The following is a 23,127-nucleotide window of genomic DNA, read 5'->3' as shown; positions in this document are numbered from 1 at the left end:
ACCAGAGAATCAAACAACGTCCCCAATTCAAATTCCCTGGCTTCTTTTCTTTTTGTTCAAGAAATCTTCATTAATGAGGGTCTCGTTTGAGATACCGATTAAGATTCCAGGCAGCAATGCTAAAATGTAATTTGCTGGTTTCACATATGTCATGAAGTAGTGCCACTAGTAAGAAATAAATATATTCAGTCAATGTTTGAAAAGTAGTTCAGTTTGCTAAGAATATTTATTTACCTAAATTTTAAGTTCTTTATATGTCTGCTATATCAAGTACACCTAATAGGCTAATGTATGAAAACTGAATCTGAATGCAACAGTAGATAATATTAATTAATGTATTATTTCATTGGCATAGACTGTTCTCTCTTATTCACATATTCTTAAAATGTTCAAAAGCATAATAATCAGAGATGGAGGGGTAAAACCTATTAGATTATTAGTTCAGCTCATTAGCAAATACGAACGAATTCATCTGAAATTTACCTTATCAGATGTATACAAAGGAATTATTTCTACATTTTTGTTTATATGTTTTTTTAAAAAAAAACTTCTTTATACTTCTTTGATGTTTCATCCTACTTGGTACTGATTTTTAAAGAATTATTTGATCTTGTTTACCACAAGTTATGGGGAGACAGAGATGAGAGCTGTAGCTGATGGTTACTGTTCACATGAGATTATATCCACACTGCACTGTTCAGTACTGGAAATGAGACATTGCTCTAGATTAATGTTGATCTTATTCAGAAACGACATTCTTCATTAGAGATGCTGCAAATTTTGCACAAACGTGTCCAGCAGTCTAACTTACCATGTTCAAGGGTGTTGATAAGACATGAGTTTTGCAAAAACCTGATACAAACCTGTTTGACAGGTGTTTGCAGCTATTCGCCTGGATGTTCAGTTAATGGCTGGGGAAGGCAATGGCAAACCACCCCGTAAACAGTCTGTCTAGTATGCATCATGATGTGACATCACCCCATGGGTCAGTAATGACCCAGAGCTTGCACAGGGGACTACCCTTACCTTTTACCTAGGGCTATCCTTCCTTCATCTCCCCCACTATAAAGCTATCCCTGCAACAAGCATTCTCCCATCCTGTCATAAGAGTAAGGCCATTAACACATGGCCACAGAGTTCTTGGTTTGTCCCTCTCATGTCTCTGTTTTCTGAAACGCAATCAGAAAACTGAACGCATCAGAGGGACATAACCGCAAGGTGGCTATTGCGGCGGCAGCCTTTCTCTCTCTGCCCTCCTCCTCGTCCAACTGTGGTGGGGGCTGTTGCGGCGACAGCCGGTAGGCAGGTCTGCTGCCGCTGCCTCTCTCTTCCCTCTGCCTCGCCTCCTCCTCCAACTGTGGCGGTGGCTAAGGCAGAGGCTGACAGTAGGCCCGTATGCTGCTGCCCCTCTTGTACGGCGGCAGCAAAGAGAGAGCCGGGGAAGAAGGGACAATGAGGACCCGCGCACAAGCAAGCATTCCGAATTGAAGCAGAACTTTCACTTTAAATTGGGAAAACAGAGGAATTGGAAAACACAGAAAAGTAGTGCAAGAGAGTGGGTTGATCCTGCGGGAGGGAGATGGCCATGCGTTCGGCCAAGGAAGATTCGCTACATTCCAGTGAGAAGTGCAAGACAAACCAACCATGCGTTAATGGCCTAAATGTGCTATAGCTTTTGAACTGATTGGTTCTCGTAGGTTATCCGGGCTATGAAACCGTGGTCTTGGTAACCGTGGTCATATGATTCAGCTCAAACTCAACCCCTTTCCGACTATATATTACTCTTCCTACACACTTGACACTGAGAGACACTGTCCTTCAGTGTTACTCCTCTGAAGATGCCGGCCACAGCTGCTGGCGAAACGTCAGGAAAGAAAATACCAAGACCACAGTTACACAGCCCGGATAACCTACGAGAACCAATGATCTCTGTTAACTGGGGTTTTGGATGTGTACTTGGTTCTTCCACCCCAATACCATCTTTGAGAGTGACTTTAATCATGGAAACAGTTTGGACTAAACCTTCCCTCCCTCCCTGGGCACTGCACCTCTGATTCAAATTGAGGGTCCCTCATGTTAAAAAAATATGAGGAAATCAGATCATGTCAGGAACTTGTAGTCTTGCTGTCAGATTAGTCTCCACCTGCAAAGAGAACTGTGCTTCTTCCATGGGTTTTTGAGTGGCATTCTCACCTTGCTGGATTGTATATTTTCAAATGAGATGATCCTCCATTGTTTCCTTCTTCTGCCCAGAATGCGAGTGTTGTAATATCTCACCTAAAGCAATTAAATTGTGAGCATGTCAACATCTAGGTTTGCCAACTCTCAGCTGAGAATTTCTTGGATAATTTTGGGTGGAGCTAGGGTAGGCAGGCCCCTCTTCACCACCGGCGGAAGGTTTTTGGGGCAGAGCCTGAGAAGGGTGGGGTTTGGGGAGGGGAGGGACTTCAATGCCATAGAGTCCAACTGCCAAAGTGGCCATTTTCTCCAGGTGAACAGATCTCTATTGGCTGGAGATCAGTTGTAATAGCAGGAGATCTCCAGCTAGTACCTGGAGGTTGGCAACCCTAGGTGGAGCCCAGGTAGGGCAGAGTTGGGAGGGTGGACCTCAGTATGGTACAATGCCATATTCTACCCTCCAAAGTACCATTTTCTCCAGGGGAACTGATCTCTGTTAACTGGACATGAGATATAATTCCAGAAGATCTCTAGGCCCCATCTGGAGGTTGGCAGCCCTATCAGCATATGACACCAAAGGCTGACAAGGTCTTAATATCGTAATCTGCATTTTTGTAACATTTAGCTAGATGAACCTGAGTTCTAATGAGCACAAAAGCCTGCACCATATTTTGTGTCCTTTTTATTGGCCCTGATAAAAGGTATTCCATGAATTTTGTTTCTTGTTTTGGCAGATGAAGGCCCAATCAGTTTTCTTGTTGCTGTCTTCAGTGATCGTCCTCATTCTGGAAGATAACCTTCAAGACTTGCTTTCCAATTTTGCGTGGATAACAAGTACAAAATTAGATCATGCAAAGATCATATTAATTGGAGAGACAAAAGAAATTTCTAGAACTGACAGCCTGGGTTAATTAGACAAGGGATGGTTTTATTTTAATTGGGGGGGGTATTTATATATGTGTTTTCTTTTGTTTTTTTAAGTGACCCAAAGCTTTGAGAAAAGTCACTGAACTAAATGAGGAAAGAAAGAAAAATCTTTTCCAGAGACTGTTAAAACCTAGTACTCAGTCTTGCCACACTCCACATAAACACAGCTAGAAAGGAAATATAACTGCCGCATGGCCCCTTTTCCCACCTGTTTTTCCTAACTTTTCAACAGTGTTAGAGGTTAATAACATTGTTATTTCATCCATTGCTTGAATCTAATAAAAGCAATGAGGCATAGCATTCTGTAAAATGTCTTCAGTAGAGGAAAGAACACTTGTGTTGACCTCTAACGTAAATGAAATACTAATTATCCCCATCTACTTCTAAAATTAATGCCTTTTGAGTCTCCCAAGTGACACAGGAAAAGTCTGTTGTTAAGACTCCAGGCAACTTTCTGTTCCCATGGAGAGAGGGAGAGGAAGAGAGAAGGTTTTCAGACTCTAAAAAGTACCCTTGAACATCATTCAAACGGTTTGTGGATGTTGTAAACGTTGTTTAGGAATAGATTGGCAGATCATGCACTTGTGTTGGATTGCAATTTAAGCTCTGACAGTGCAATCCAAAGGAGAGTTACTCCAGTCTGAGCCTATTCATTTTAATGGGCTTAAACTGGAGTAAATCTGCATAGGATTGCACAGAAAAGAATGTAAACCTCACATCTGAAAACTAAGATAATGGCTTCAGTTTCCAAATCTTAACAATTTGTTTAGAACACACTATATTTTTCACTATGAAAAGCTGCCTTTGGAAAACACACCATGCTAAAACATTTAAAAGATGAACTACTAGTTAGTTATTTTCAGTGTATTTGCTTAGTGTTTATATCAGCTAAATGATGTCACATTGCTGTGCTCCATATCGCTATGCTGCGGAAAGCAAGATCTCCTGACTGAATATGCCAGTAGCAGCACAGTGTGCTACAACCGTACTGTCACGTGTTGGTTTAGGTTTGTGCATTCAGGTATAACTGTCAAGTAAGGTGCTGTATTAAAGAAAGTCATTAGTAAAATGTAGTACATGGGTGTTGATGAAATCTCTATCAGATCTTGATATTTGTTTTTTACAACAAAAATATAATAAAAGTCACAAATAACTGATAGCCAGCCTGTTCTTTCATCTCTTTCCACTTTTCTCTTTTTCTGATTGTCTCTACAATTGTATTCATGGCCGAAATAGAATTTTCCAAAAACTAATAGATCTACAGTAGCAAAGCTTAGAAAAGTCAGATTTCTGCAAATACCTTGAACCACGAGGAAAGGCAGATATATTTTAATACATTAATTAATTAAAATACCTAATCCAAAAAAAAGGTTACACAGTACTCATGCCAATGGCACCTGAATGTATGTCACTCTACACTGCATAGTTTCACTGCTATTAGCCAGCGTACTACCATGGCTGTGCGCTTGGAAATGAGTCATTGAGCTGCTTTACACACATGGCCCAGTAGCATAGGTCATAGGTAAGGTAAAGGTCCCCTGTGCAAGCACGGGGTCATTCCTGACCCATGGGGTGATGTCACATCCCGACGTTTTCTAGGCAGACTTTGTTTGCGGGGTGGTTTGCCAGTGCCTTCACCAGTCATCTTCCCTTTACCCCCAGCAAGCTGGGTACTCATTTTACCAACCTTGGACACATGGCAGAATATAGAAACAAACCTGGGGAGGGGGGGGGTTGCATAAACATGTACCAAATTGTATGTAAATCCTAATGGATAGATATATACCTATAGGCCACTTGGTTACTACTTTTGGGGCCCAGGCCTCTTTTCAGATTATATGTAGAGTGGGAGAGAATGTATCAACCAGGTCTCAGTTTTTGCCTTCTGCATATATTTCTTGCTCAAGTCAAGATGGCACATCATTAAGAGGGTATTGTACAGACAAAAAAAATCTATACTTCTCTCTAGGGACATGTAGGGAAATTATAATGGCCCAGAAGAAAGCGGAGCAACCCTTGTAGCATTACAAACCCGACCTTTAAGGGCCATTCAGATCAGACCCAGCCAGCAGTGCCAACAGTGTATGTCAGCTCATCCATGTCCTCCTACTCTACCACCACCAACTGTAACAGTATAGTAGGCAGCTGATAAGCTGACACCAATCATTGGGGGTTACCACACTTGTATTCCCAGCGATGTATTAAGAGTTTGAAAACGTTATAAAAAATACTGTTCGCACTTTGTTTGGCCCTTTTAGCTGTGGAGACGTCTTCCAACCATTTATAAGCCGTTGTATCCAAAAACCCTTTTATAGCGATGTTTTTTATAACATTTTCAAACTCTTAATACATCGCTGGGAATACAAAGTGTGGTAACCCCCATTGTTGCCAGGGAAAGGTACAAGTAGGATTGCCAGCCTCCAGGAATTAGCTGGAGATCTCCTGCTATTACAACTGATCTACAGCTGATAGAGATCAGTTCTCCTGGAGAAAATGGCCGCTTTGGCAATTGGACTCTATGGCATTGAAGTCCCTCCCCTCCCCAAATCCTGCTCTCCTCAGGCTCCACCCCAAAAACCTCCCGCCAGTGACAAAGAGGGACCTGGCAACCCTAGGGCCAAGCCATGTGGCCCCCAGGGCAACAGTCCAACAAGCCTTTGTCTGCTAAGGCAAATGGCCAATCCACCCTTGCTTCTTCCCCAGTGAGTTCAGTGTACAGCACTCATAGCACAAGGCCAAGAGAAGTAGACACCAGCAGGCCACCAGAGGTTCAATTGTTACTTTAGGAACATTGATCTTCTGTCTCATCTGAAGGACCACACCCGTGAGGGGAAAGAGTACAAGCCCACAACTCAATAGATATTTCAGCAACCTTTCATCACACTAATGTGGCTGTGCTGCAATGGAAATACTTTATAGCTTTGTTTAATCATGGGGAACCACTACATGCCAACAATCCAAATTAAAATCAAAGCCTATCAAGACAATTGCTCCAGCTCCACTCTTCTTGTGATTTCTTCTACATTTCTGTAGTTGCATACACTTGATATAGCTACAAATTAAAAACACCTGATGGCCAAGAGCTCCAAGTCAGGTTACAACATTTACCCTGCACGTGAACTTCAACGTTATGCTAATTGCTCAGGATGATCAAGAATGCTGCGGGATATTCTCAATTAAGAACATGTACTGGATTTTAATAACATACATGGGGGGTTGACTCATATTCATAAGTTATCAATGAGGAAAGGATTGGCTCCAGTACACGATGAAACTTATTGTATTAGTGCTATTGTTTCACACAACTGAACAAGGGAATTTATATCAATAGGATATTAAAGTGGGATATACAATAGAATATTAATCGAATTCATTTTCTGGCATAAACTCTTAATTATGGGACTAAGGATAGTGCCATAATTCAGAATGAGGGTGGTAATGGAGATTCAGAAACTAACTTCCAAAGGCCAACACCAATTCCAACCTAAGCCAAACTTCCCTTTGAACGACCTCATGCTTCCCTGCTGATACTTTACCTCTTCCACACCTGTCACATGTAGGGTTGCCAACCTCCAGGTACTAGCTGGAGATCTCCTGCTATTACAACTGAACTCCAGCCGATAAAGATCAGTTCACCTGGAGAAAATGGCTGCTTTGGCGATTGGACTCTATGGCATTGAAGTCCCTCCCCAAACCCCGCCCTCCTCAGGCTCCATCCCAAAAAACCTGGCAACCCTAATCACAAGGTAAATTTGAAAAAGGAGAGAAGTGGGAGAAAAGGAAAACCAGTTGCAAGTGAGATTGGCAATGGTACAGGACTACCAAGGATTTCTTCTGGATCCAGACTTGTCTAGCTTTCAAAAACCTTGTACGAAAGTCAGAGCTTTCTCTGAGATTTTCTATAAAAAAGAAGACTGGAAAGACCAGTCCCATTTCTCATCAAGATGGGGGTGGGGGTGTCATCCATCTCTAAAGAGAACACACAGAGCCCATTAAAGGTGCCAGTATTGTTTTTCCTCTTTATTGATCAGTTAACAATATTAAGATAAAGTACTTTCTTACCCGTGACCGTTCACCTGTTAATCATCAGCAGTAACACATATGGGTTCTACACCTGCTCAGAAACAACTTCAGAACATTCTCTAGCTCTAGCTGATGTCTTCAGATCTTCTCCACCAATGGATTTATGTCTATCTAAATGTGCTCAACATGGAGTGAAAGTGCTTTCACTTTCAATTCCTTTCGACCTCCATGTGCTCTTCTCACAAGGGACTGAGAGTGCCAGCAGAGGGGGAAGAAGAGCATGTTGCATGCTGCTCAGATGCCTTCTTGAAGAACATCAGTTATGGGGGAAATAACCCATTTTTCTTCATCATCATCTCAGTGCAGTCTTGTATATGGTATATTAATCTGTGGTATCATACCTTTTTAGGCACATCTTTCCCAAGGTAAATGCCATTTCAGCTCTGATAGGACTGCCAAGTCTCCCACCCACCATCCCTCAGTATGGCAGCAGGGGGGAAATGCCAGGAATTTTGCCATTGTTCCAATGGCGCAACATCACTTCTGGTGCAAATCTGGAAGTCACATCACTGAAAACAGAGCATCACCCCAACATGATTATGTCATTCTGGATACATGATGGAAGTGACGTTGCACTGTCAGAGCAACAGCACTTCACATGTCTCCATCCCCTGGTGCCTTCCACCAGTTGCCAGCACTTGGTGGCAACCCTAGCTTTCTTAACATTCCGTAAACACACATAAAGATATGTTACCTTAACCGGCACTGAACTGCAACCCGATCCGTGAGGTAGTGAATAGGGATATGCGCCATTTAAATCAGTATTTTGGGGATTTGGGGAAGGGCCTAAATATCCTCATTCAGGGGTATTTAGGTGCCCAGATAACATTTCGGTTTTTTTTGTTTTTTTCAGAATTCCAGAATTATTTGGTTCCATTATTCCCTGTGGGGGACTTTGAGGGGTGAAGTGGCTGTTTTTCCACCAAATCCTGCTTAGCTTCTGAGAGCTGATGAGATCAGGCTATACCATACCACTCCACATCCCCAAATTTGTAATACTGATGTGCAAAAATATGTATTTGCTCTTTGTTTGCAGATTCTTCCTCTAGTATTGAATACTGGGCTTCTGGGTGTGCTCTAGTACCTTAACCAAATAAGAAGTTTATCTGGAACCTGCAATATCCATTGATAGCAAGCATACCCTTCCATTCCTTCTTTATTCCACCTCTTTGTCTCTTCCCTTTCCCAACCCAGTGGATATCTCTCTTCCTTTTATAGAAGGAAAAAATCTCTCCAAAAAAGCAGGATTTTCACACTATTAATCTCCAAATGAACTGCATTCAAATGCCTTCAGAAAACATGCAATTTCAGCCAGTGCCCAAAAGATGCCCTTCCTGACTCATGGTTCCATTTACAAAGGTTATTGGACGTAATTGATGTTTTAACTTTGTAAATAAGACTGTGCATTAGGCTATGCATTTAGAGATAATGTCCAAGCATCAACATGCTGAAAGAATAATTGTTCAGTGAAATAAAGACTGGCAATACCTTGCACAATGATGAATCACAGATATCATTAATTGGCATTAAAATGTAACCAGTCAGGTTCTCTGTCAAGCAGATTAAAAGTACAGGATGTTTGCTGTCTCTATACAAACGAAATGAAAATACCCTGAAAGTGCATGAGTTGTCAGAGTAATCATTAGTACACAAACAAACACAGACACCACAAACTATTGTACAATGTCTATTGAATCAATGTGGCAGTCTTTCCAGACTTCTAATTTGCCCTGGATTGTACTGCATGGAGAGCTGTTTCAGGGATAATTTTGTATTAATCTGAACTCTGCTGAGACAGGTAGCAACAGAGGAAAGCCACACAGTTTCTCTAACATCTGTTTCTGTTACTGCGTGTTTCCAAGGTGACCAAAACATCCACAGTCTTTCCTTCTACTCCTCATAACAAAGTGCTTTTACATAATATATTGGACGGCTTCAAGGGATTTTCTAAAAGACAGAAAATAAACAAGGTTTCTACACACCGTTTCGACTGTTTTCAGATACTGTGACCTTTGACTCCTAGAAATTGGTTCAAAGTTAGTTCTTAAGTTTGGTTGTTCCAGCTTACGTGCAAAATACACAGAAGATTTATGCAGCAAGAAAAAGCCTCATGAGCTTCTCTTCTCAAGGTAATTTAGTATCTAATAATTGGATGGGAGACCACCAAGGAATACCAGGGTCGCTATGCAGAGGAAGGCCATGGCAAACCACCTTAGTTAGTCTCTTGCCTTGAAAACTACAGGGTTGCCATAAGTTAGCTGTGACCTAAGGGCACTTTACATGCACACACACAAATCTAGGAATTTTCTACAAACAACTAGCATTGACATTTGCATCAAACAGATTGATAATGCGATTGAAATGACAGTAGTTCTCTGTACTTTAAACAAAAAAAATGGAAACAATAAATTAGAATGCTGCAGAATCTAGTACTGTGTCATTGGAAACACCAAATCTGCATAGAGTCTGATCCATGGCCTACTGAGTGAAGTATAATCCTAAATAGCGTTACACCCTTCTAAACCCAATGATTCCAAGGGACTTAGGGCACAGCAAGATGTGATGCCATCCCTGTGTTCCATGGGAGTATGCTGCCATTTTAAGGCTAGGATTTTATTCTTTCAAAAATGCTGCAGGTATCTGATCCTGAAAGCCAACCTGATGGTGCCCTTGCTGGGTGGAAACCCAAGTGGTCTTCACCCAGCTGAGGAGGCTTGAAAACAGCAATGGGGGGAGGAAAGTCAGGAGCCCCAGTGGCAGAAGAAGTAAAGAGCAGTGTTTGTCGGGCGATGAGGGAGCAGCCAGGGGTGGAGACAGGGCCGTCTCCATTGCCCAGCAAGCACAGCCCCTCACCTCTGCTGCCACCAGGGCTCTACAAACTCTATCTGCCTTCTAATGCCCAAACATGTGCAGGTGTGCTAAATGCAGTCCAATAAAGGCTGCTTGAATAAGGGCAAATTCAGTGCAGCTAATGCTTTTTATTTCATTACTGGCACAGTACTGTGCCCCACCAACATACCCCAATGACATACATCAGTTAGAGTTCGGTTCAGTGCTACCCAACACCAAGGGCACCCCTTCTCCATGCCCCCAGGCAATACAGCCAATAAGAGGCTGCCTTGAGTGAAGTCCTGGCATCAGTGGAGGCCTCAGGGTACTTGCTAACTTTTCCTGCCTATTTCATATTAACCTGCACATTTCTGCTAACCTCACCAGGCCTAAAACTGACCAGGCCAGTTTAAGCTACATAACACTCCCCTGCCCCAAGACTGGCAAAAACAGGCCTATCTGATGGAACCACCCACCAAAATTCCTGCTCAGCCCTTGAAGCAACCAGTTAATCCTATACTGTCAATCTGTGGATAAGTGGGAGGGTAACACTGAGCAAAAGGGTGGTTGTGGAAGTGGAGCTGCCCTTATATGGGTATACCAAGCCATCACCTGATTAGGTAAGATTCCCATCTTTACTCATTTCCCAGCAAGCCTTGTGCCCTTCATTCTTTCTCAGAGTAGTGACAACAAAAATCCTTCCCCCACCCCCCGCAGTTAGGAGCAGGAAACAATTACTGTGTTGATTACTTGACTCCTTTTTTGAAAATGTTTCCCTTTTCCATTTTTTTTTTAGTCCCTATGTCAGTAGGGGTGCCTATTTTTTTCATCTGTCTGAGAGGCAGGCCCAGATTCAAGAACCATATCCAATGATAATGACCTTCCTGAAGCTTGGCTAGGGCCCAGGTTTTTTATTCAACTCTTCTGGGGCCAGCTCTTTCAGCACAGATAGGCATAATGCAAAATGTATAAAATGTACTGAAACTAGTGGATAGAGTATGATAGCATTTTTGAAAGAAAAAAAACCCTGTGGAAAACTTATGCTTCATCTGCTGCCTGGAAGACACTGAAACTTCTTCCATTTTGTAGTAGCAGTTAGAACTTGTGAGAGATACTTCTCATGTCAGCTGCCCTGACCTCAGAATGAAATAGGAGACACAAATGTTGGATTAAACTAGTGTCAACTTTTTTGACAGCTGATCTTCAGCAACAAAAACTAGTTAATAATTCCTTCCCACAGCTTCTCCAGAAACTAAATTCCCTATGGCTTTGAATGCTAGGCAATCCCACCAGACTATGGCTGTGCTTTGCCTTTAACTACTTCCACAACCATATAGGTACTGAGAAGCACTATGAAACATGATTGACTGCCCTTAGAGGTCAGAGATGCTGCCCTGCCCCAATAAAATCTCAAGCCCCCTGCCTGAATTTTTGTTCTACTGGGATTCTCTGGTTTGACATTGGTTCTGCTGGAATTCCTGCAAGCCTCTCTGTTTCAGCCTCATACCCCATCTGCAATGTGGAGATAATAGCTGCCTAGTTTACATGGCTATTGTATGGATTACTATGATGTACATGAAATACACCCGCTGGTTCAAATGCTACATAAATATTATAATTATTATTACCCCATTATCCCTCTGTATCCCAAATGGTTTGAGCAATTCACACAAGAGTGAAAAACTTTCTTACCCTTTATTGGTGTTCCTGTTTGGAGTGAGGGGGCAGTCTTTTTTCCTCTGCCTGCTGACTGTGTGTATATTTGTATGTGTTTGCACATAGTGTATTTGTTTGTATATGAGGGAGTTAAAAAACCCAAAATAACAGAAGCAGCGCCTGTTGCTTTAATAAACAAGTGCCCTCTCAGGGGCTCTTGTGGCCATTGCTAGGCAACCAAAACAGTATTGCCAGCCTTCAAGGCTTTATTTCTGTCATAAAAAGGCAGGGAGAGGGGGAAGAGCCCTTTCCAGGGCCTTTCAAAGAGGACTTAACAGGGCCAAGGCTGGCAGCAACCACTGGAAAACTTGATTTGCATGACTCACTCAGGACTGGCTGCTTGTTACTGTTCAACATCAGCCACCTCATGAAAGCTAGTGTAGTGTAGTGGTTACAGTTTCAGAGTAGAAACAGAGTAGAGCAGAATCTGAGAGACCCAGGTTCAAATCTCCACTCTGTAATGGAAGCCAGTCACTCATTTTGAGCCTAATCGATATTACAAGATTGTTGTGAGGGTAAAATAAAGGAGAGGAGAGTGATGTAGGCTGTTTTGGGTCCCCATTGTGGAGAAAGGCAGGATATAGATGAAGTACCAGTTACCAGTTTATTGAAACCATCCATGACCAGTCAAAATATCCGGATAGATGAAGTAAATAAATGATAAATATAGCTGAAGATGGGGGCAGGAAAGGAAGGTTGGTGAATAGGTGGGAAGGAGAGAAGGAAGCAGGCAAAGGTGAAACTATAGGGATTGCCAGGTGGATGGGAAGAGGAAATAGTGTGGGTAGGTGGATAAGGGGAAAGTGAGATGCCTCCTGTAGGTCCTGGCACATCCCCCACCATACAAATGAGCCTGATAGACAGCACCATTCAACTCAGACATCATTTTTCTAAGTAGAGGCTGCTGGGAGAGGAAAGGATGGAAAGCTGAAGATGGGGAACACATAAAGGTAAGTTGACTAGTGGGAGGGGAGGGGAGAAGGAAGCAGGAAAAGGGGAGCGACTACGGGGGCTTCGGGGGAACAGAAAGAGGCAATTGTGGGGGTGATGAGATGCCTTCTACAACTCACTGTGGGCCTCCCTGATTGTTATTTATTGCACCAATAACAGCCCATTCCCCTCCACCGGTGCAGCCTCTTCGTGGCACAGGCCACGGTGTGGAGAGGCCGCACAGGGGGCTGGCTGGGAGCGGGCCAGGGGGAGGAGCTGCCGGTTTGGCGGCTTCCTATCCCCGTTCGGCCAGTTACGCTGGCGGTAGGAACAGCGGTGCTGTGCCTGCTTTTGCAGCCGCAGCCTCGCTGTACCCTATGGGTTGAAAGGCCCCTGTAAAACAAAAACAAAAGCCGAGAAACTGCTTTTTTTTTTTATGGCGTACGGGAATCAGCTTAGGAAGAGGCATCGCTGCACCTCTTCCCCACCATCCCTGTACGCCGTCATTTCAGGAATGGGCTGTAAGTCACCTCTCTATATAATATATATGAATGCATGTTTTATTCAATTAAACCAAATTTAATTTTAACATGAAAGCTGAAAGCACCTATGTCCGGGGGCGGGGGGGGAATAAACCTGGACTCTGTCTTTTGCCATTGATGTCACTTTGGAGCTGTAAAAGTCATTCTGATTCTATGAACTGTGTACACAGTCTGTGTTTGGGTGCATGCAGCATTTCCTAGCAAGCAAATGTACAGTTCTAAACCATTATTTCTATCACATTTCATCTTGCCTTATCACCAGCTATGCAGGCAAGAAAGTAAGCTTACGTACATATTTCCTGTATGGTATTTCTGCACCAGACAGATGCAGCTTAAACGGTGCATGTCAATCTCATTAGGACACTGTGAAATGTGCAGAAAGTTTGTTAGACAGTCATGCAATCATACACAGTGTGAACATCCTGTTTATTTGGCCTGTTCCCTGGTTATTGGCTGTGGTGTATCAGCACATTACTGACAGCTGGGAAGTATTCCAGTAGAACATGCCTTTCCGATGACAATGATCCAGAGCACAACAGGAGCACATGTCTGTACATTATTCTTTCCATGGGGGGGGGCGGAGAACCAAGTCCTCCAAATGAATTGGTTACTGCTGGAACACCACGAAAAGGGCCCCCTCTGACCTCTGGAGGCCATCTGAGATAATAAATCTTGGGACCCCCAGTTCCGGATTGCTTTGGGCAAGGTCAGAATGGCAAATTTCCCACTTCCACAATATCAGATGTTACGGTAATTCCTTCTAGCTAATGTGTAAGAGCAAAGGAATGTTTTCAAACCTCATCTAGGCCCTGCGGAATCTGTTGAAAATGCACGGCAGCTGTGGGCTTTGGCTGAGTTCAGCTTGTGAATGCATGAGATTTGGAAGCTATTGTGACTAGAGAAGGAGGGGGCAACTGTTTATTCAACGTGCCTCTCTTTCCTGACCCCCACCATCTTCCAGGATAAGTATATCACAGCTCTATTGTCATCGTTGACATGCATTCTTTATGGATCATATTCGGTACAGAGAAATATAGAAGCACAGCACAGAGAGAGAGAGCAGAGGGAACAAAAGAAAAAGACTTATTTTAGTAAGGCATGAGAACAGGAAATTGAGTAATTCTGCCATTTTTATAGAAAACAGTAGGGGACTAAAAAGAGGAAAACAACTAAAATCTACATTTATCCTAGCTCTGCAGAAACACTAAAGGACAGCAGGGTTCCCAGGAAGCCAGGTACAAACTTGGTCTGTGCAATCCTACACCCAAACAAATCCAAAAGGCTTAGCTTCCATAAACAGAGGAAAGCAAAGCCCCATCTGCCTTCTGCATCAGTCAGGTAGTAAAACGAAGTACAAGCTGCAACTGATACACGGTTTACCACAGATTATACAACACTACCATAAAACTGTAGAAAGGACTGCAAAGACATTTCAATCCACGCAGTCGACTAGAAGCATCCTGCATTCCAATGATTGAGAAAATGCTCACATTTGGAATGAGACATAAATTTTTAACCAGGAAGATTCCGAAATGACATAGTATCTGATCGAAGCAACAGGTTGTGTTTTGTTTTTGTTTTTTTGTTTTTTTTAATCAGCATGTGGATTAATTTAAGAACAGAGATCTGTCTGCATTCAGCTCTTTTCCTCCACAGTTCTGTGTATTCTAAATGTATGGAGGGGGTGCGCCTGATAGCTGCACTCATTCAGCTTAACCTCTGAACAGACTGTGAAAGTAAGGGGTGGAACCCATAGGCACCATACCACTCCCCCCCCCCGCACAGACACTCCCACTCCCCCATCAGAAAGATACATACATGCAAGAGGGGCATTTTCCCCTCCGGTGGCAGCCTTCTATCTGCCCCTCATTTTGCAACTGGGAATACCCCATCCCCCAGAAACATCAATTTAGGAGTCATTTTCAGGAGAGGGGAGTGAGGAAATTGCACTTCCATGCAAAGAATTTAGATGGAATCCAGGGCTGGCACCCAGCAGGAGATTGCAAGAAGGAACAGGGACCAACCAAGGGTTGCTAACCTTCAGGTGGTCTGAGCAAAAATTGCACTCGTACTAATATAGTCAAGCTGTGGAAAAGAATAGTACAAGGCTCACAGCTTACTGCAAAAACATATATTGAATAGTGAAGCAGCCTATTGGGCGCAGAAATTTTACAAACATTATAAGAAATTCACTTCATTCTTGAGGAGCTTTGTCTCCTGTTTAACGGAGAGCTGATGAAGCTGCCTGAGCTGCAGTGAAAACGCAAAGCATCCGGACAACGTTCCAACTGCTCCTCACGTCTGTCAGCCTTCCCGCCCCCAGTGGGAATCTATTGTACATGAACTTTATTGTAGTCTTATGACACTGTTTACAATTTGTATATAGTAGCTTTTTGTAACCTTCGTAGCCCTTGGCTACTTTGTTTGCTATACTCAGTCTACCTTAGTTTTTTATAAGTTTCCTTTGATGTTTGTCAACACGTTCACCTTTTCACTATTCAATATATGTTTTTGCAGCAAGCTGTGAGCCTTGTACTATTCTTTTCCACAACCTTCAGGTGGTGGCTAGAGATATTCCGGGAATATAACTGATCTCCAGGTGATAGAGATCAGTTCACTTGAAGAAAGTGGCCACTTTGGAAGGTGGACTCTATGGCATTATACCCCATTGAAGTCCCTCCCCTCCCCAAACCCCGCCCTCATCCTCTACCCCAAAAATCTCCAAGTATTTCTCAACATGGAGCTGGCCATGTTCTATATTTGGGTAACAAAAATGAGAAGCATGCATACTGGATGGGGGATACGCATCCGGTTAGTACTGAAAAAGATCTAGGGGTACAGGTGGACTACAAACTGAATTTGAGCAGTCAGTGTAAAGCAGCAGCAAAAAAGGCTAATGCGGTTTTGGGGTGTATCAACAGGGGCATCAATCCAAATCACAAGATGTCATAGTCTCGCTATACATCGCATTGGTCAGGCCACACCTGGAGTACTGTGTGCAGTTCTGGAGGCCTCACTCCAAAAAGGTGGAAAGGTACCGGCTGGATATTGGGGGGGGGGTATTTACAGTAAGAGTTGTTTGACAGTGGAATCAGCTACCTAGGGAGCTACCTAGGGAGGTGCCCCCTCACTGGCAGTCTTTAAGCAGAGGCTGGACAAACACTTGTCAGGGATGTTCTAGGCTGATCCTGCATTAAGCAGGCGGTTGGACTAGATGGCCTGTATGGCCCCTTCAACTCTATGATTCTAGGATGTGGACAGAATGGAGCGGATGTAGAGGAGAGTGACAAGGATGATCAGGGCCAGGAGACCTAGCCCTATGAGGAAAGGCTGAGGGACTTGAAAATATTCAGTCTGGAAAAGAGGAGACTGAGAGGGGGAATGATTGCTCTCTTTAAGTATTTGAAAGGCTGTCGCTTAGAGAAGGGCAGGCAGCTGTTCCTGTTGGCAGCAGAGGATAGGATTCGCAATAATGGGCATAAATTACAGGGGAAAGGAAAAAAACATTAGGATATATTTTTTTACAGTAAGAGTAGTTCAGCAGTGGAATCAGCTGCCTAGGGAGGTGGTGAGCTCCCCTTCACTGGCAGTCTTCAAGCAGCAGCTGAATGAACACTTGTCAGGGATGCTTTGAGCAGGTGGTTGGACTAGATGACCTGTATGGCCCCTTCCATTACTACGATTCTATGATTCTGTACTTATAGTATCCAAACCTATAAACCATTTCTATTTCCTTTACCTTTGATTTAGCAGACTTTGCTAAGTAATATCAGAATCCAGTCTGACTACTCTTTGTACAGCAAGCTACTCAGTACTTAATGTTCACATTAATACAGTTAGATATATGTTTGGTTTCACTGTGAATGATCCTGTTATTTTAGGATTTATCATCTGGGGAACAGGATGTAGTAAAATCGGCCCCACATGCACTTTGTTCTACCACAGGGCTATGAATTTACTCACCTGGCCCAGGTCTCAGGTTGCTAGACCTCAATGAGTGTAAAATACCACAGTCATTCAGAAATATGCTGAGGGACTTCTTAAGTAAACAAAGTATAACTTTTTTCACAGTAAACAAAGAAAGGAACACAAGGCCTATCATAGTCATTCATGGCAGCTTTCCTAGTCAGCTTACCCAGAGCCAACAGTAAAACTTGGACTGAACTACTCCAGATTCTGTTACCACTGAACTATAATAATACATGAAATAGACACCTGATTATTACATACTTGCTTTCCTCATTACTGTAGCTAAAGATTTACCAAACTGTTATCATACATTCAACTATTCTACAAACCTCAATATTGCCCTTAAAGAATAATCTATGGAATGCTAAGTCATAAGGTAATGTTTGAAAAGTTCTAAACATTTTTGTTTTTCTGCTGTGGATGTCCTAAGGCCTCCGCACCCTCTGGAGAAAGTGGGGCAGAGGCAGAGCCAGTTGGTGTGGGATGTGGAATAGTGTTGTTTGGTGTGCTCAACTCTGGTAGGTCCAAGACATTGTCAAAAGACACCTGATGAGGTCCCCTTGTAGGGTTGCCAACCTCCAGGTACTAGCTGGAGATCTCCTGCTATTATAACTGATCTCCAGCTAATACAGATCAGTTCACCAGGAGAAAATGGCCACTTTGGCATTTGGACTCTAAGGCACTGAAGTCCCTCCCCTCCCCAAGCCCTGCCCTCATCAGGCTGTGCCCCAAAACCTCTCGCAAGTAGAGAAGAGGGATCTTGCAATCCTATCCCATTAGGATTTTAAAATGGGAAATATTTTTCAGGTCATTTTGTAGTTGTCCTCATTAGACTGTAATTGTGGTCCCTTGTATTTTTGTAATTGTGAACAGTGAGGTATATATGGTAGGAGTGTTTTTTCTCATGGTTATAGCTTTCTCACTAAGACAGAATATTCTATTTTACAACTGTCTGCTTTATATTTCTGCCCTTTTCTGCATTGTCTTTTATTTTTATTTTTAATGAGATTCTCATGCGCAGAACATTTTAGATGATTTTATTCTTTCATTGGAAGAATAAGGAACTGCTCAAACTGTACTTACTATGTATTTCTTGAAAATTGATTATCCTTGACATACTCTTTTGCAGTGTCAGAAAGGTATATCAACAACATACTTTCTGGAAGAAGGTTTAAAATGATGGAATAGACGATGTCAGTTTGTAAAATAGTGTCAGTTTCAAGTTATAAAAGAATTTGCTGTGGCTTATTCATTCCAGAAGCAGCATTCTGAAGTTCTGGTTTAATAATCATCTGTAATGATACATAACAATTCCTAGAAAAGTTGTTTCTATCAACAAAATCACTCAGGCTGGAAAGACAAGCTATAGTCTATACGTGCATCAGTATCAGTTTTATTGACTTTTGGGGTCCCTCTACTCACAGCAACAGAGATAGAGCAAAGACAAATATTTAAGTTTATTGTAATGTGGCATATGATTGCCACAACATCTGATTGTTTTGGTGCACAACCCCATACTCTGGACAAGAGGGTGCTATTAGGACAGAATATGGAGAAACCGAAAGGTTTCCAATTGGCAAAGGTGTCAGACAAGGATGTATTTTATCCCCCTGTCTGTTCAATATGTATGCAGCAGAACATATCATAAGGAAAACTGGATTAGATTTAGATGAAGATGGAGTGAAAATTGGTGGAAAGAACAATGCATTGGACACCACATTACTGGCAGAAAATAGTGAAGACTTGAAATTACAATTAGGGGAACTACACCTCCCGTATGACTGTGCAAAAACGTACATGCATGAAATAACTTCATTAATAAGGACATAAACTAACAGCAAGCTGTATGACTTTTTAAAAGACACAGTGTTTATAATCACTGGCAAACTGATCAATTTGCTCACTGTTTATTGAATGGCTGCCAAGCAATGTGTAGTGATAACAGGTCTGTGGTGGAGGGGGGGGAGGACTCCCACCAAGTTGTCTAAGAATGCAAATGCATGAAACGCTGAAGGCATTATGTGCCTTCTAATGACCTTGTTACAGTTCTAATTTAAATAGAAATCATCCTGGAATTATTATAACCCTAAGAATTACAGAGTGGCCAAACCTGTCTGAAACTCACATTCACTAGAGATGTTAATGCATCTATTTGCACAAATGTCTCTTCTTGTATTTTTCCCATCATGATATCTATAGATGGGATAATGTTTTAAAAATGCATGCAAGGTTTACAAAATATTTACAAAACATTTCAGATGACTGCCAATTCACCTTGACATTTCTACTTAGTGATGTGGCTGAATTTCATAACTACCCAGCTTGAGATATGAATTTGTCCAGATAATACTGCTAGGATGTAGTACAAACTAAGCATCATTTACTCCAGAAAATAAAACAGGAGTCTGCATGTATGCAACTAATGTTTAGCGGACCACATGCCCAAAGCCATGTACTTTGTAGGTACATAACAAAAGTCACTGAAACTGTTGATTGGTGTGAAACTATGTACATTCTGAAGCCAACATGTCTGTAGGCACATGCTTAGAATGTCAGTTTTACTGTTTAACCCCTTACACTTGACAAAACACTCACTGATTCCTGTAAATTAAGTGACCAGGCTACCCAACCGAGAAGATTATTATTTCTTTTGTAACTTCTCTATTTGAGTTACCTTGGTATTTTAAAATGTTTTATATGGTTGCTGTTCACTCTTCAGATTTATGATGCTCTATTGTTCCCAGGTGTATTTGTTTTGCAGAGAAGGGCTGTTTAATTTCTAAGCAATTTTCCGTCATAATTGGTCCTGAGATCTACAATTCCCAAATAACACCACATCATCAATGAGCATGTACCCACATAGGGTAGGGCCTTTTTCACTTGGCAGTGCCAAAGTGTGGTTTTCTCATTGCAGTAGTGACTCCAGAACAGATGAGCATTTTCAAAATGCTCTCTGAAAAAGTTCATAAGCTGCTGAGATTATTCCTGAAGGAGTTCTGTCCATAACTATTCTAGCTCAAGCCTGCATCTCATCTGTGCCTATTTATAGAATGATACTAGTGAGTATAATAGAATCTCATACTAAATCCTGGAATCTTAAAACTGACGGCAGGTTTTGGTCTCTGAAGTCTAGTTAACATTTTGAAACATCTCAGACCATTACGTATCACATCAAACATTTGTGAAATCAATCCCCACATACTTTCACATGCATCCTATAGAATTGTTAGTGTAATCTTGGGATTCAGGATCCCAATGACAATTGTATTTAGAAGGATTTTTTAAAAAATACATGCTGTTGATAATTTAAAAAACGTTTCCAGTGCACTCACAGAGAAGTCCATGCTGAGCAGATTGGCATACCACCTTGCATCCAATGAAAACACACGCTAATATTTGTCTAGGTAGGGTAGGGTGAGAAATCTTCTCCTTCTGTGTAGAAATCAGTTTTGCATAGCAAAATGTACTCAGAACTCCTGGACTAATGCCTGGAGAATTCAAGGACTCTCAAGAATGGGAGAGGGGAGGCAACTACCCCATCATGAGGTATCAACTATACAGAGGCTGAAGCAAAGTTATACAAATACGGTTATTTCCGACATGTTCCTACTTTTGATGCCACAACACTGCAGACAAAACATGCCTTGCCCTAAGTCTCAGTCACAGAAATCAGGGGAAAGACTCACCAGTGGAGCTGAGCAGCACTTTAACCCACTTTTGCAGAGGATTGTCCCCCTGAGCTGTCCAACACTGGGATTTCTTATGTTATACAGATCTGAATGTACTATTCTCATCCGAATGCTTAGGATAAATTAATGTTTTAAATTCTTTTAGTTTACGATAAATAAGCTTCAAACGCAGGAAAAGAATTCCAAGTACGCATTCTTCAGTCCAAGCTACAGGTAGGGCCACCCATGAAATGTTAGTCATAACCCAAAGTAAAAGAATCAAGTCTAGGAAGTCTTCTAGTCTAGGAAGTCTTCTATCATTACATTTAACTGCTTCCCAGATACAGCTTGCTCGCTCTCTGTCTCTCTTTCTCTGCAGATAGATAGACAGACAGACACAAACTCAGAAAGCTGTCAATATAAAAAATGTCCCAGTGTTTGTGATCTTTTGTTGTGTACTACCTAGTACTCCTCCATGAAACAGAAAGACAGTGCCATGAAACTATTGGGCCATTGTTGGACAGATTCCCAGGGAGATCTAATAAAATCAAAATAGAATATCTCCTATTGGATAAAAACCACCAAATGGCACGGAAGGTTGCCAGGTTTTGTGCCCAGGTCTATAACCTCAAAAAAACTAAAAAGTGTTCTTAAATTAAAGAGTGGTACAGATTTTAAATAATTGGGGTGATTCATTAAGGAGTGTTAATATGTTAAATAAATATGTTTAATAGTGTTAATATGTTAAATAAATATGTTTAATAGGTTAAATAAAGTGTTAATATGTTAAATGCATTACGTTTATCTGTATTTGTGGTGTACCATGATTATTTTTAATTGTTCCCATTTTTTGTATTTTTGCTGTATTTTGCTGAATTTGCTGGTCATGGACCGTAATAAATACCTTTGACTTTGCCTAGGCATTAGCGCCAGCCATGTTCAAATACCTAGGCATCTAGGAAGCAAACTGGGCAGTCTTCCACAAGTCACTACCATTTAGCCTAACTAACTTCCGAGGACTGCTGTTGGGCTAAAACACTACTTGGGGTTTCCAGGAGAAAGGTCAGATGAAATAAACAGATGAAACAGTGAAATCAGGCATCCTAACACCAGACATCTAAAGCTAGTGAATGCAGCCCATCAGCCATGAAACAGCAGCATACTGGGGGTTTGATAAACATGGTTTTGTTGCTACCTGAGATGAACAATACTGGGCTTCATAGGTCTTGTGTTGTACAGGCCAGACATATGGTGTTTCCCTCAACACAACAAACAAGCCATAACAAGTAATTGTGTTTTTATCCCAACTTCATTGTCTTTTTTCAATGCCAGAAGCATGAGCTTTCTACAAAAACAAAAGTCCAAATACCCAAAGTAATTACATTGGACACGTTGATAACTGTATTTGAAAACTGAATGAGTTACGCACTTCAGAGAATAATTGCTGGGCTTCAAGATAACCGCTTGCTTGATATTTAACTAATGGTTGCTTTTCTGGCAGCAGGAATAGGGGCAGGAAAGGAGATCACTGCTGCATGCCACAATAATACTCATTTGCAGGTATCAGCTGGATTTCTACCTCCTTTGGGGGTTGCAGTGAAATTCTAGATTAGTATTTCCATTTCAAAACATTTGACAGTGGCAATGAAAAATGTGGTGTCACAGATAAGTGGCTTTAATCAGAACAGTTTGTGGTGAAAGAGTTCCGAAAGAAAGGCATGGAAAGAGAATTACCTTTGATTATATTGGGTAAATTTCTTTGACCACAGGGAGTTACATACATGACCTCTGAGACTACATACAAAGAGGGCCATCACTTTAATTAATGTGCCACTTTGGGGCTACTCTTGGAGATCAATGTAATTCTTTTACAAGGTGAATTCTGTGCCACCAGTTGAGCTTGGCAGACAGCAACAAACTACACCATTTCTGACTACCTTCTAAACCACCTTGTAGGAACATTCAGTCCTCAAGGTCTTCAAGGACAGCTGCAGGCAGCTGTAGTTAAGAAAAACACAATCTGTAGACAGGCTACGCTTTATAAGCCAGATGATTCTTTTCTGTTCGAAATGGTGGAAACAACATGTTGCCCTGATGAGGAATATTTTCCACTGAGAGACACAGAAGGTATCCCGAGCTGTGTTAGTAACAAGGATGTTTCAGACAGGCCTTCACTGACCCTGAGTAAAAACAAAGCATCTATTTTCTAACATCCTAAAATATCTCACAGCTGGTTTATAAGACAATGAAATAAATGGAGTTCTTTTCTACTATCCTGTCCTGTT

The sequence above is a fragment of the Euleptes europaea genome, chromosome 9 (genome assembly GCF_029931775.1).
Source record: "Euleptes europaea isolate rEulEur1 chromosome 9, rEulEur1.hap1, whole genome shotgun sequence".
Classification (NCBI taxonomy): Eukaryota; Metazoa; Chordata; class Lepidosauria; order Squamata; family Sphaerodactylidae; genus Euleptes; species Euleptes europaea.
The sequence above is the reverse complement of the archived record's forward strand: the minus strand, read 5'-3'. Positions refer to the sequence as shown.